The sequence below is a fragment of the Camelus dromedarius genome, chromosome 9, assembly GCF_036321535.1.
Source record: "Camelus dromedarius isolate mCamDro1 chromosome 9, mCamDro1.pat, whole genome shotgun sequence".
Classification (NCBI taxonomy): Eukaryota; Metazoa; Chordata; class Mammalia; order Artiodactyla; family Camelidae; genus Camelus; species Camelus dromedarius.
The window spans coordinates 72,140,886-72,152,522 of record NC_087444.1 but is presented as its reverse complement, the minus strand read 5'-3'; the positions used below and the strand labels follow the sequence as shown (position 1 = coordinate 72,152,522).

The following is an 11,637-nucleotide window of genomic DNA, read 5'->3' as shown; positions in this document are numbered from 1 at the left end:
CACACAGATACACAAGGAAGGAGGCCACGTGGTGACATGGGCAGAGACGAGAGTGACCCAGCCCTAAACTAAGAGTCTGCCAACGACGGCCAGCAAATGCCAGAAGTGGAAGAGGCGAGGAGGGGTCCTTCTCTAGAACCTGTGGATGGGGCTTGGCCCTGCCAACACTTTGATTTCAGACTTCCTGCCTCCAGAACTGTAAGAGAATACATTTCTGTTGTTTTAAGCCACCCAGTTTGTGACGGGTGGCCAGAGTCCCTAACCCTAACCAGCTTCTGGTGGCCCCAGGTGTCCCCGGGCTTGAGGCTGCATCACCCTAATAGGGAAGAACAAATCGGACTCCATACTGGGTCTGTCTCTTTTACTTTAACTTTTGTATTCTATCACTTTTGCTACAAGGTAATCACTAAAGGGATGTTGCCTACAAGTTTAAGTTGTACATAATGGCCCATCCCTGGGAATCCTGCCTCCCAGGTAGTAAGCATTAAGCTAAAATACCTTTGTTTAGCTCACAGGAGACATCCTGACCAGGCCCCCCTGTGAATGACAGCGGGAAGGAAGCAATGAACACCTCCCCTCCAAGTTTGTCCCACCCTTGAACGAATCAGACCCCACAGCGGGGGTTCTCAAACTGGTCCTTCATCAGAATCACTTGGAGAGCCTTTTAAACACAGATTGTGGCCCCTCCCTTCTCTGCCCTCTGCCCTCCGCCCTCCCATCCCCAGCAAGAGGATCCGGTGAGGCCCCGGAGGTGGGAGGTCCCTTGGGTAGCCTGAACTGGTACCAGGGCTTTCAGTAGTATTTTAAATCCAAGGAGGCTTCCAATGGCGCCAGCAGATCCCAGTCCCCAAATGCAGCCTTTTGGTCCTGCCCGGGTTGTGGTTTCAACTGTGATTTTCAGGGAGGAAGTCCCAGAACTGCAGTTTTGACTCCAAACCTAGCTGCCCCTCACGTCACCAGGGAGAAAAACCGTGAGTCACAGACATGGAGGGGATAGACGCCATCCTGCAACAGGTAAGGACCATCCCAGGCCCCATGGTGGGGTGATAGGAAAAGAGGAAACTGTTGAGGGAATAAGGTAAGGAGGGATTTGGAGCCTGGCTCACCTGCGGCACTGCCACCTATAAGCTGTGTGACCTTGGGCGGAATACTTAACCTGAGAGCTTTCAGACACCCCTGCCTAGCCGCGCTCCCAGACTTTCTCATGGAACTGGTACAGGGTATGTACAGTTGGGGGATCAGGAGTTCCTAAAACCTCCCAGGTGATTCCAATGTTCGCTAAGTGTCAAGAACTGCTACCCTAGGGCTCCACGAGAGAACCATACCCCACAGCAGGGGTTCTCAAACTGGTCGTGCATTAGAATCACCTGGACGGCCTTTAAAACACAGATTGCTGGGCCCCTCCCTCAGTTTCTGAATCTGAAGGTCCGGAGTGGGCCCATTCTTAAGTTGATGCAGCCGGTCTTAGGACCTTACTTTGAGAATTGCTGCCCTACAGGAAAGCCCACTTTCCGCAGTCCGGCGTACAAAAAACAGCTTTGGAGCTTCAGGGCGGTGGAACAGTGCCCCACGCACCATTAGCGCTCGAAAAGCGTCGTCGCGTCCACGATTTTAATCAACGGTCCGGGAGCGCCTCCTGGTGGGGACCGTACGAGCACCCCGAGAACCATCGCGGGCGCGATTTAACTGGCGGTCTTGGAGCGCCACCTGGTGGGAAACTGGAGCACGGCAACTCGCCAGAGTTGATGCTACCTCGGCAGGCCTAGTAGGGGGTGGAGCGGCCTGTGCGAGGGGCGGGGCCCTATGGGCACCCAGCTTTGGGGAACCCGATGGAGGGAAAGGGGGGGGGGTCGTTTTCCGTTCCTGGAGCCCTGGCTTCTCCCTCTGGGCCATTGTAGGACCATGTCACGGCCCTGAGAGTCTCGGGCGCCCGAGTATCAGTTTGATCTGATCCAGGGGTTGGGACAGGGTCTTCCTTGAAGTCCCAGCTGGAGGCAGCCCTGGCCTGTCTGTACGCCGCGAACCCCTCAACCTCGACCCCAGAGACCTCTGTACGCTCACAGTCTAAACTCCTGTCACGTGGAATTCAATTAGACAGCCACCCCCACAAAGGCAAGTGGATATTTTGGAGACACCGTCTCCCCTACGCCCAGCAGGGAATCCTGGCACCGGAGGGGTCAGGGGTTACACGTGAAAAAACCCTGATCACCACAGTCTTGGCTCTGGGCTTTTGCACCCGTTGCTCCTGACTCCTGAGGGCGCTTCCCTTTGGCATCCGCCAGCCTCACCCCTCACGTCCTTTGGACTTGGCTCAGCTGGCTTCTCTGAACAACCTTAATTAGTTGATGACTGCAAACCCTCTCCTGTCCCGGCCTTCTCATGCCTCTGCCCTCCAAACTTTTCTGCCCTGCAGTCACCACTGCACAGGGCGGTAACTTGTACTTGTCTGGGAAGTTTATGATCTGTCCCCCAGGTGATGCTCTCCCAGAATAAGCTCTTACCCGTCCCGCTACCCGAAGCAGCCGCGGCTCCAGGGCCTGGATACGCATCCTTTGTGGCCCGCTCGGCTTCCTCCGGCCTTTCTCGAGACGCTGCCCTCTTTTCCATATACCCACCCCCTCGGCCCCCGAGGCCGCTCATCTTCTCCGTCCTCGTCGGGGCCCGCGGCAGCTCCCGGGCTTCTCGCATTGGGACCAACCCGCTGCTGCGGGGCCTTTGCGGGGTCCGCCTGCCGCGCGGTCCAGGCAACATCTTGGCGCCTTGACGTGTGAGGACGGCGGGAAACGCTCCTCCCCGCGCCTCCTTTGGCTCCGCTCCCACCCGGGCGTAGCGTTCTAGCACCTTCCTCGCATCTCGGGTGGGGTTGCCACGCCCGCGCGATTCATTCAGTCCGTCAGTCATTCAGCAACTAGAACCTGCGCAGCCACGTGAGCGGGCGCTGTGCCGGCGCTGGGGACGCAGGGGACCCGACGGACCCCGGGAGCCGCCCTGGCCGCGGCGCGGAACCTGAACCGCTCTGCTGTCCCTCCCCCCTCGTGTCCCTCCCCTCCCCCTCCCCTCCCCTCCCCCCTCGCTCCCTCCATCACCGCGGAGGACCCTCGGCCTCAGCCGCCGTCCCTCTGCAGCCGCGCTGCCGCCGCTGCTGGCCCATGAGCACTGGTGGCAGTTGGGAGAGGGAAGAGGGGGGTGCTATCTAGAGGCTGCTCCGGCTGTGGTGGCGGCAGCAGCTCCTGGGTCGCTCCTCAGGCAAATGGTCTCCTATCATGGAGCCTGGGCAGCGCAGCAACCTGGGCTGGGTCAGCAGTATTTCCCCGGGGCGGGAGCGGCAGTTGCCTTCCTGATCTTTTGACAATCTGACCTTCCTCTTTTTCCACTTTGCCTGCAGTACCTGTGTCACCAAAGCCTCTACTAACCCCCATAACAAACAGCCAGTGCACTGTGTGGAAACAAGTGTGGCAGGTGGCAATCGGAGCTCGGAAATAAAGTAAGGATGTGAGGGCAGGGTTAGATTTTTAGTAGAGTGGTCAGGAAGCTCTCCCTAGGAATGTGACATCTGAAGAAAGACCCACACGAAGTGAAGGACAGAGTCCCGCAAATATCCTGGGGAAGGGCACTCCCGGCAGCGGGAACTGCGAGTGCAACGGCCCCGAGGCAGGACTACGCCTGGTGGTGTGTCCCCTGAACATCACAGAGACCTGGGCAGCTGAAGCCACATGAGAGTGGTGGGACAGAGGCAGAGAGGGGACACGGGGACAGAGTGAGTAGACCAGTGCTGTCCAAGATGCACTCTACCACTGAGGTATATACCCTGCCCCCAAGAGAAGTTTCTGTGAGGTTTCTGTGAGGAAGGAAATATCCTGTACTTGCTCTGGAATAGCCACGGGCCATGTGTGGCTCTTGAGCACCTGTACCGCGGCTGGATCGACTGAAGAAATGGATGCTCAATGTTATTTAACGTTAATTATATTTCAGTTTACATTGTCCCAGTTGGCCACTGGTTGGTTATCCTATTAGGACAGAGCAGGTTTAACCATTGAAAGGACTTTGGCTTTCACCTTAAGTGACATAGGAAGCCATTAGAGGCCTTGAGGAAGGGAGTGATTGTCTGGGACTGGACTAATTATTCAAACCAAATTATAAGACTCCCTCAGACTCAAGCAGAGGAGAAACAGACTCAACCTCTTGCTGGGAGAAGTACCAGGCACAGACAGGGAGGGGAAGAATTGATAGCGGCCGTTTCGGAGACAGTTCTCCACGGTGCGCCCTCTGGCGGCGGCTGGCAGAGAAGAGACCTGTGTCACTTTGTTCTGCTGGAGAGTCTACACAACTTTCTCTGCCCTCAGACTCCAGAGTGAGCATCTGCCAAGGGCTCCGATGTGGGGTGGACATTTTGATGATCTGCAGGTGGCTGCAGGAACGTTGATTATTTTTAAGGCAAGGAGGGTTTAAATAGTGCTTGCCGAGCCAGTCCCCAAATTCAGCCCTTAGATGCCTCTGGGGTTGTGATTTTAGACTCAGCAGGATTTTCAAGGCAGTCGCTTCAGGGAGCCAGGGTTTTCACTCCAGATCAGTGTTTATCTGGAATGTCCCAGCCACCCCTCACTGTCACCAGAGAAACGACAGAACACAGATGGGGAGGGGAGAGAACTTACCTGGGCTTCTGGGAGGGAGCTGGATGAAGACATCCATTGGTCCCCTATTCTTACGGGATGGGGGAGCAGGGGGGATGCGGAAGCAGTGAATTGGGGTACGGATACTTCAAGTGGGCTGCTTGGGCTTGCTCCCACCCTCCCCCCATCCTTCTTATGACCTTTGCTGGTTACTAACCTTTTGGTATCTCCATTTATCCACCTAAATAAAGGGATTGTGTTCCTTTAGCAATGTCAGGAAGATGGAAAAGGCTGTGATGTGCTTGTTCTTAGTGCAGGATGGGACCTCCTCCCCTGTCCTCCCCAGGACAGTCTGATAAAGTTTATTAATCAGCCTCAGCCGCTCACTTCCAGTCCACCCCCCAACCCCGTGACCCTGATGCTGGTGCTGCTGTGTATAGAGACCACTGTGAGCACCAGGGGGTTGCACCATCCTGTGTCTGGTGACTCAGGTCCCTTGTGATCTGCCCTAGTGCACTCCAGTCCTCCCCCCAACACCCCACTTTCCCCGTGCCCCTGGCATCCGGAGGATCACAGGGGGAATGGGGTATCTAGTCACAGCCTCTGGAGTCACAGGGAGGTGCTTGGAGTCAAGCCAGACCACCTGGGTTCAGAGTCCAGCCCTGAGTGGCCCTAGGCAAGTCATGTACCCTGAGTCTCAAGTTTCTTCATCTGTGATAAAACAATATGTTCTCCTAAACTTGTTAAAACAATCTGAGTGTAAGAGCTGGAACACGGAAGTAACCTAAGTGTCCAGAAACATGGAATTAATCCCAGTGTCCATCCACCAATGAACGGATATGCAAAATATGTCCTATACATTCAGTGGAATCTTATTCAGCCTTGGGAAGTTAACATGGATGAACTTTGAGGACATGATGCTAAGTGAAATAAACCAGTCCCCACAAGACAAATACTCTGATTCCACTTATATGGGGGCTTGGAGTAGCCAAAATCATAGAGACAAAGTATAATGGTGGTTGCCAGGGGCTGTGGGGAAGGGAGAATAGGAAATTCTTGTTTTAATAGGTGTAGTGTTTGAAATTTACAACACGGAAAGAGTTACAGGGGTGGATGGTGATGACGACTGCACAACAACGGGAATGTGTTTAAGACCACTGAACTGTACACTTAAAAATGGCTGAGGTGGTTAAGTTTTATTTTATGTTATGTGTATTTTAACTGGAAAAAAAGAAAAACTCATCTGAGCGCTTCAGACAGTGCTTGGAATGTAGAAGAGCTATAGAAAAATTGTTTCTGTTATTTTGTAATTAGTGTGGCATCCCACCTCCCCACTTCAGAGTTGAATCCGTCGGGGCAATGAGGGCACCTTTCGTATTTCACTGTTCACCTGCCCGCCCTGGGGCGGCATCTTTGCTGCGTCTTTAACCAGAGGTCTTGGGGCGCCTCCTGCTGGGAACCACCAGCTCTTTAGCTTTGTGGTTTTCTTTCTTAACAAGGCTTTTATCTGTATGTTTGTTTTTATTTGTTTGGGGCCAAGATATTTTTTTGTAGATTCCTGTGAGTCTATTTCTGTTTTGTAAATAAGTTCATTTGTGCCCTTTTAAAAAGATTCCACATATAAGTGATATCATATCACAGTTTTCTTTCTTTTCTAGCTTACTTCCCTTAGAATGATAATCACCAGGTCCATCCATGTTGCTGCAAATGGCATTTATTCTTTTTTAATGGCTGAGTAGTATTCGTGTGTGTGTGTGTGTGTGTGTGTGTGTGTGTGTGTGTGTGTGTGTGTGTGTGTGTGTGTGTGTGTGTCTCTCACACCACATCTTCTTTATCCAGTCATCTGTTGATGGACATTTAGGTTGCTTCCATGTCTCGGCAATTGTAAACAGTACTGTGAACACTGGGGTGCATGTCTGTTCTAATTATATTTTTCTCCAGATAAATGACCAGGAGTGGGATTGCTGGATCATATGGTGAGTTCTTAGTTTTTTAAGGAACCTCCATACTCTCCTCCATAGTGACTGCACCAACTTACATTCCCACCAACAGTGTAGGAGGGTTCCTTTTTCTCCCCACCCTCTCCAGCATTTATCATTTGTGGACTTTTTAATGATGGCCATTCTGGCTAGTGTGAGGTGATACCTCATGGTAGCTTTGATTTGCATTTCTCTAACAATTGGTGATGTTGAACATCTTTTCACGTGCTTGTTGGCCATCTGGAAGTCTTCTTTGGAGAGATGTCTATTTAGGTTTTCTGCCCATTTTTGATTGAGTTGCTTGGTTTTTGTTTTTGATATTAAGCTGTATGAGCTGTTTGTATATTTTGGAAATTAGTCCCTTGTCAGTTGCATCATTTGCAAATATTTTCTCCCATTCTGTAGGTTGTCTTTTTGTTTTGTTAATGGTATTCTTAGCTGTGCAAAATGCTCTGAAGTTTAATTAGGTCCCATTTGTTTACTTTTGCTTTTATTTCCATTACTCTAGGAGCTGGTTCAAAAAAATATTGCTGTGTCCAAGAGTGTTCTCCCTATGTTTTCCTCTAGGAATTTCATAGTATCTAATTTTACATCTAAGTCTTTAATCCATTTTGAGTTTATTTTTGTATATGGTGTTAGGGAATGTTCTAATTTCATTCTTTTACAGGTAGCTGTCCAGTTTTCCCAGCACCACTTATTGAAGAGACTGTCTTTTCTCCATTATATATCCTTGCTTCTTTTGTCATAGATTAATTGACCATAAGTGCATGGGTTTATTTCTGGACTTTCTATCCTGTTCCATTGATCTATGTCTGTTTTGGTGCCAGTACCATACTGTTTTGATTACTGTAGCTTTGTAGTATAGTCTGAAGTCAGGGAGCATGATTCCTCCAGCTCTGTTCTTTTTCAAGACTGTTTTGACTATTTGGGGTCTTTTGTGTTTCTACAGAAAGCTTAACGTTTTTTGTTCCAGCTCTGTGAAAAAATGTCATTGGTAATTTGATAGGGATTGCAATGTCTTCCTCCCCTTTACATGCAGGTAATGAACTGCCTTCAAGTTAGCTACAGGACTTTGGAGCCCAGGAGAGAGGAGGGAGCTAGAAAGGGCTGAGAGAGGGAGGGCTGGGCCAATAGGGAAGGTCTGGAGGGGAGTGTCCATCATGCCTGTTTGGGGATCCAGCAGCCTATAAACCAGTTCCAAAGAGAGAGAGAAACTGCCCCTCGTGAGTCATGGGGCAGCTCTGGGAAAGAGGCCCAGAGAAAAATCCTTTAAGTTCTCCTGTCTGAGTGACAGGAAGACTGAGGCTCAGATAGGAGGGGACAAAGAAAAGCATGAAAGCATGAACGCTAAGTATTTTGATTCAGGCTGTTAAAATTGACAGTCGAAACCAAATTATGCAAATTAGAAATATGTGTATCCTATACAAATTATAAAGATTAGGGTGGAAAACAGCCATGCAGATTAGAGAAAAAGTATTCCCTTTACCTGGGTACTTTACTGCCACCTGCCGGAACAGTGTTGTAATGACTATAGAACACCATGGAGCTAACAGCGCCCCCTAGAGCTGTAGAGTTGACAGTCAAAAAAGTAATGAGAAATCTCCATGTTAAAAAAAGCAAGTAATGAGAAATCTCCAAAGGACAGATGGTTAACAAAAATGCTTTGAGAATTGCAAAGCTCTGAGGGTGTTACGAATATTTCAGTGGTAAGACTGGGAACTATCCACGTAACATTTTCTAAAAGAAGAAAAAAGAGCAGATTATCCAGGTGGGATGAAATCTTTATTTAACTTAAATCTTTATGTATGGTGTCTCCCCGTGATGAAAATTTAGTATATTTTGTTTGCTGAAAAGGTTTAAAAGCTTTCTCCCAAATGTTCTGCTTTTAGCATTAGCATCAAAGGTTTCATTATCTCCTACTCAAGAAGCTCTGTCCCTTCCTAGCTGGGTCCTCAGGCAAACTGCTGCCTGACTCCATGCCCCGGTTTCCTCATCTGTAAACTGGTAATACTTGTGGTGAGAAGCCAGTGTGTCCCTGCCTGTAAACTCCCTGACACAGAGTGCTCAATAGCACTGCACACTGGGTGAAGGGCACAGACTCCAACCAGCTCTATGTTCAAATTCTAGCTCTGCCATTTGCTGGCTGTGTGACCTGGGGCATGTAATTCAACCTCTCTGTCCTTCAATGTGCTCATCTGTAAAATAGGCATCAAAAAGTGTGTCTATTCATAGTGTTGCCATAAAAAGTAAATGTTGGGGGGAGGGTATATAGCTCAAGTGGTAGAGCACATGCTTAGCATATACAAGGTCCTGGGTTCAATCTCCAGTATCTTACAAGGTCCTGGGTTCAATCCCCAGTACCTCCTCTAAAAATAAAATAAATAAACCTAATTACCTCCTCATAAAAAAAAAAAAAGTAAATGTTAATACATTTTAAGTACTTAGAACAGAGCTGGCCATGTAACAATTCTGAGTTGCCTGAAAGGGTTTCCATTTTATAGATGAGGAGACTGAAGCTTGCACAGATGTAAAGCTTTCCTTGAAGGCCTTCCCTTGGGACCTAAGTGTCAGTGGGAGAGAGCTGCTGGTTCTGGGCAGACTGCTTTCCTGCCCAGGGTCTCTGGGAGGCCAGGGTGAGTGGTGTTCCCCCAGCACCCCTGCTCCACCTGACTTCCTTCCCAAGGTCCCACATTCCTGTTTTTTAAAAAAAAATTTTTGTGGGGGGAGGTGATTAGGTCTATTATTTATTTTTAGAGATAATGGGGATTGAACCCAGGACCTCATGCACGCTAAGCATGTGCTCTACCACTTGAGCTATACCCTCCCCACCCTGAATCCCTATTTTTAAAGTGAATGTTTCTTGTCTTGCAAACGCTGACCCCAAGTGTTTTTGTTTTGTTTTGGGGTTTTTTGGGGGGGTAATTAGGTTTATTTATTGATTTATTTATCATCATTTAATGGAGGTACTGGGGATTGAACCCAGGACCTCGTGCAGGCTAAGCACTGCAGTCTACCACTGAGCTACACCCTCTGTCCCCCATTTATTTTTCACTGTAGCTAAATACACATAGCAGGCAATTTACCCCTGAAACCATTTTAAAGTGCACAGTTCGAGTGCCTCAGTACATTCACTGTGTTGTGCAACTAGCATGTCTGTCTAGTTCCAGAACATTTCTATCGCCCTTAGAAATCTCTCGTACCCCTTAGGCAGTCACTCCCCTTTCTTCCTTCCCTCCAGGCCCTTGGCAACCACTCCTCTGCCTTCTGTCTCTATGGATTTGCCTGGTGCGGACATTTCAGATAAATGGGATCCTACAATATGTGGCCTTTTGTGTCTGGCTTCCTCGCTCAGCATCGTTTTCCTGGTTCATGCTGTAGCATGCATCAGAACGTCACTCCTTGTTACCGTCACTCCTTGTTACCGCTGAGTTAATAGCTCATTGTAAGGATAGACCACATTTTTTTTTCCCACCCATTTATCAGTTGACGGGCACTGGGTTGTTTCTGCCTTTTGGCTGTGGTGAATAATGCTGCTCTAGTACTAGTTTTGTTTAAACAACTGTTTTCACTTCTCTGGAATGCATACCTCAGGACAGAACACTGGGACTATACCTGGGGATGGTAATTTTAACTTCCCGGGAAACTACAAAACCGTGCGCCACAGCGGCTCTGCCCTTTCCCATTCCCTCCGCCAACGGAGGAGGCTTCCACTTTCTCTGCAGCTGCTGGTTTACAGGACAGGCTGCAAAGCACAAGTCTCCCCAGAACGCCTGACGCCACCCCTTTAGTCATCCGGAGATAGATGCTTGCCCCCACCAGTCTGGCCCCATCAGGTTTCAACTGCTCACATCCACGTTCATTTTCAAATTCCTCAGTCGGGCTCCCCTCCATCTTTGGGCCTCTAGCCCCGTGGTCATGTTAACTGTGGATGTAGGCAGAGCTGGGGGTCCAAACCCTGACTCCTTGCTCACTCTGTGTGCCCCAGGGCAAGTGGCTACTGTGTCCCAGCAGCCTCCCCCTTGTGGTAGAAACACCAGAAGAAAAGCAGAGGGAATTTCCCTGGAACCCGGGTGTAGGGAGGGCAAGGCCTTCAAAGTGACTCACAACCCGGAGGCAATACAAGAAAAACCAACATATCTGATTTCTTAAAAAACAAACTTTTGCGTGGCAAAAACACAAGCAAGGTCTAAAGATAAAAGGTTAGGATATGGTAAATAATATGACTTAAAAAATAGACTGAGAGAAAATTATGTGCAACACATACAAATACAGGGCCTTCTTGTCTATCACTAAGTACTAGTCCAGCTGGAAATCCACAACCAAGGCTGATGAGGAAGAAACCTCAGACAGACCCCAAATAAACATCCCTTAGCCAAAGAGGGGGAGGGGGACTGCATTCTTCACAAATGTCAGTGTAAAAGACAAAGAGGCTGAGGAAATGTTTCAGATTAAAGGAGACCAATGAGGCAGGAAAACTAAATGTAACCCAGGGCATTATTGATGGGGTCAACAGATACAAGGGGAATACAGTCAGGAGATTTAAATACTATTATCATACCAATGTTAAATTTGCTAGTGAATAACTACTGTGATTATGTGAGAGCATCCTTACTCTTCGGAAAAACACAATGAAGTATGTAAGGATAAAGGGTCATGACGTATGTTCTGCAACTTATTCTCAAATGACTCAGGAAAAAAGTGTGTGTGTGTCCATGTGTCCGTCCGTCTGTCTCCACACACACACACACAGATACCTGGATCCAGTGTGACAGATGGAACAGAAGGTTTTGTAATAGGTGAATCCAGGTAAACAATACACGGGTGTTCTTTGGACCTTTCTTGTAACTTTTCATCTTTAAAGTTGTTTTCAAAGTGAAAAAAAAAAAAAAAAAAAGAAAAGAAAAAGAAACCATCAGTATTTTAAGAGGAATGCCAAGCAGTATGCAATCCGAAATGGAGTCACCCTTAAAATAAAAAACAAACAGGTGACAAATTAATGGCTAGCTGTAGGCTTCTTTCTATAGGAATAATCGCGTATCTGGGCTTAA

General features: G+C 48.6%; 1 long non-coding RNA gene across 1 annotated transcript in view; it reads left to right on the top strand.

Annotated features, from left to right (window-relative positions):
- Nucleotides 1-690: 690 nt before the first annotated feature.
- LOC135318429 (uncharacterized) overlaps nucleotides 691-11,637 on the top strand; it is a 13,470-nt gene continuing 2,523 nt past the window's right edge. Inside the window, exon 1 of the long non-coding RNA XR_004138997.2 lies at nucleotides 691-1,014. This is a non-coding gene — a long non-coding RNA (uncharacterized LOC135318429). The remainder of the gene's footprint in view (nucleotides 1,015-11,637) is intronic.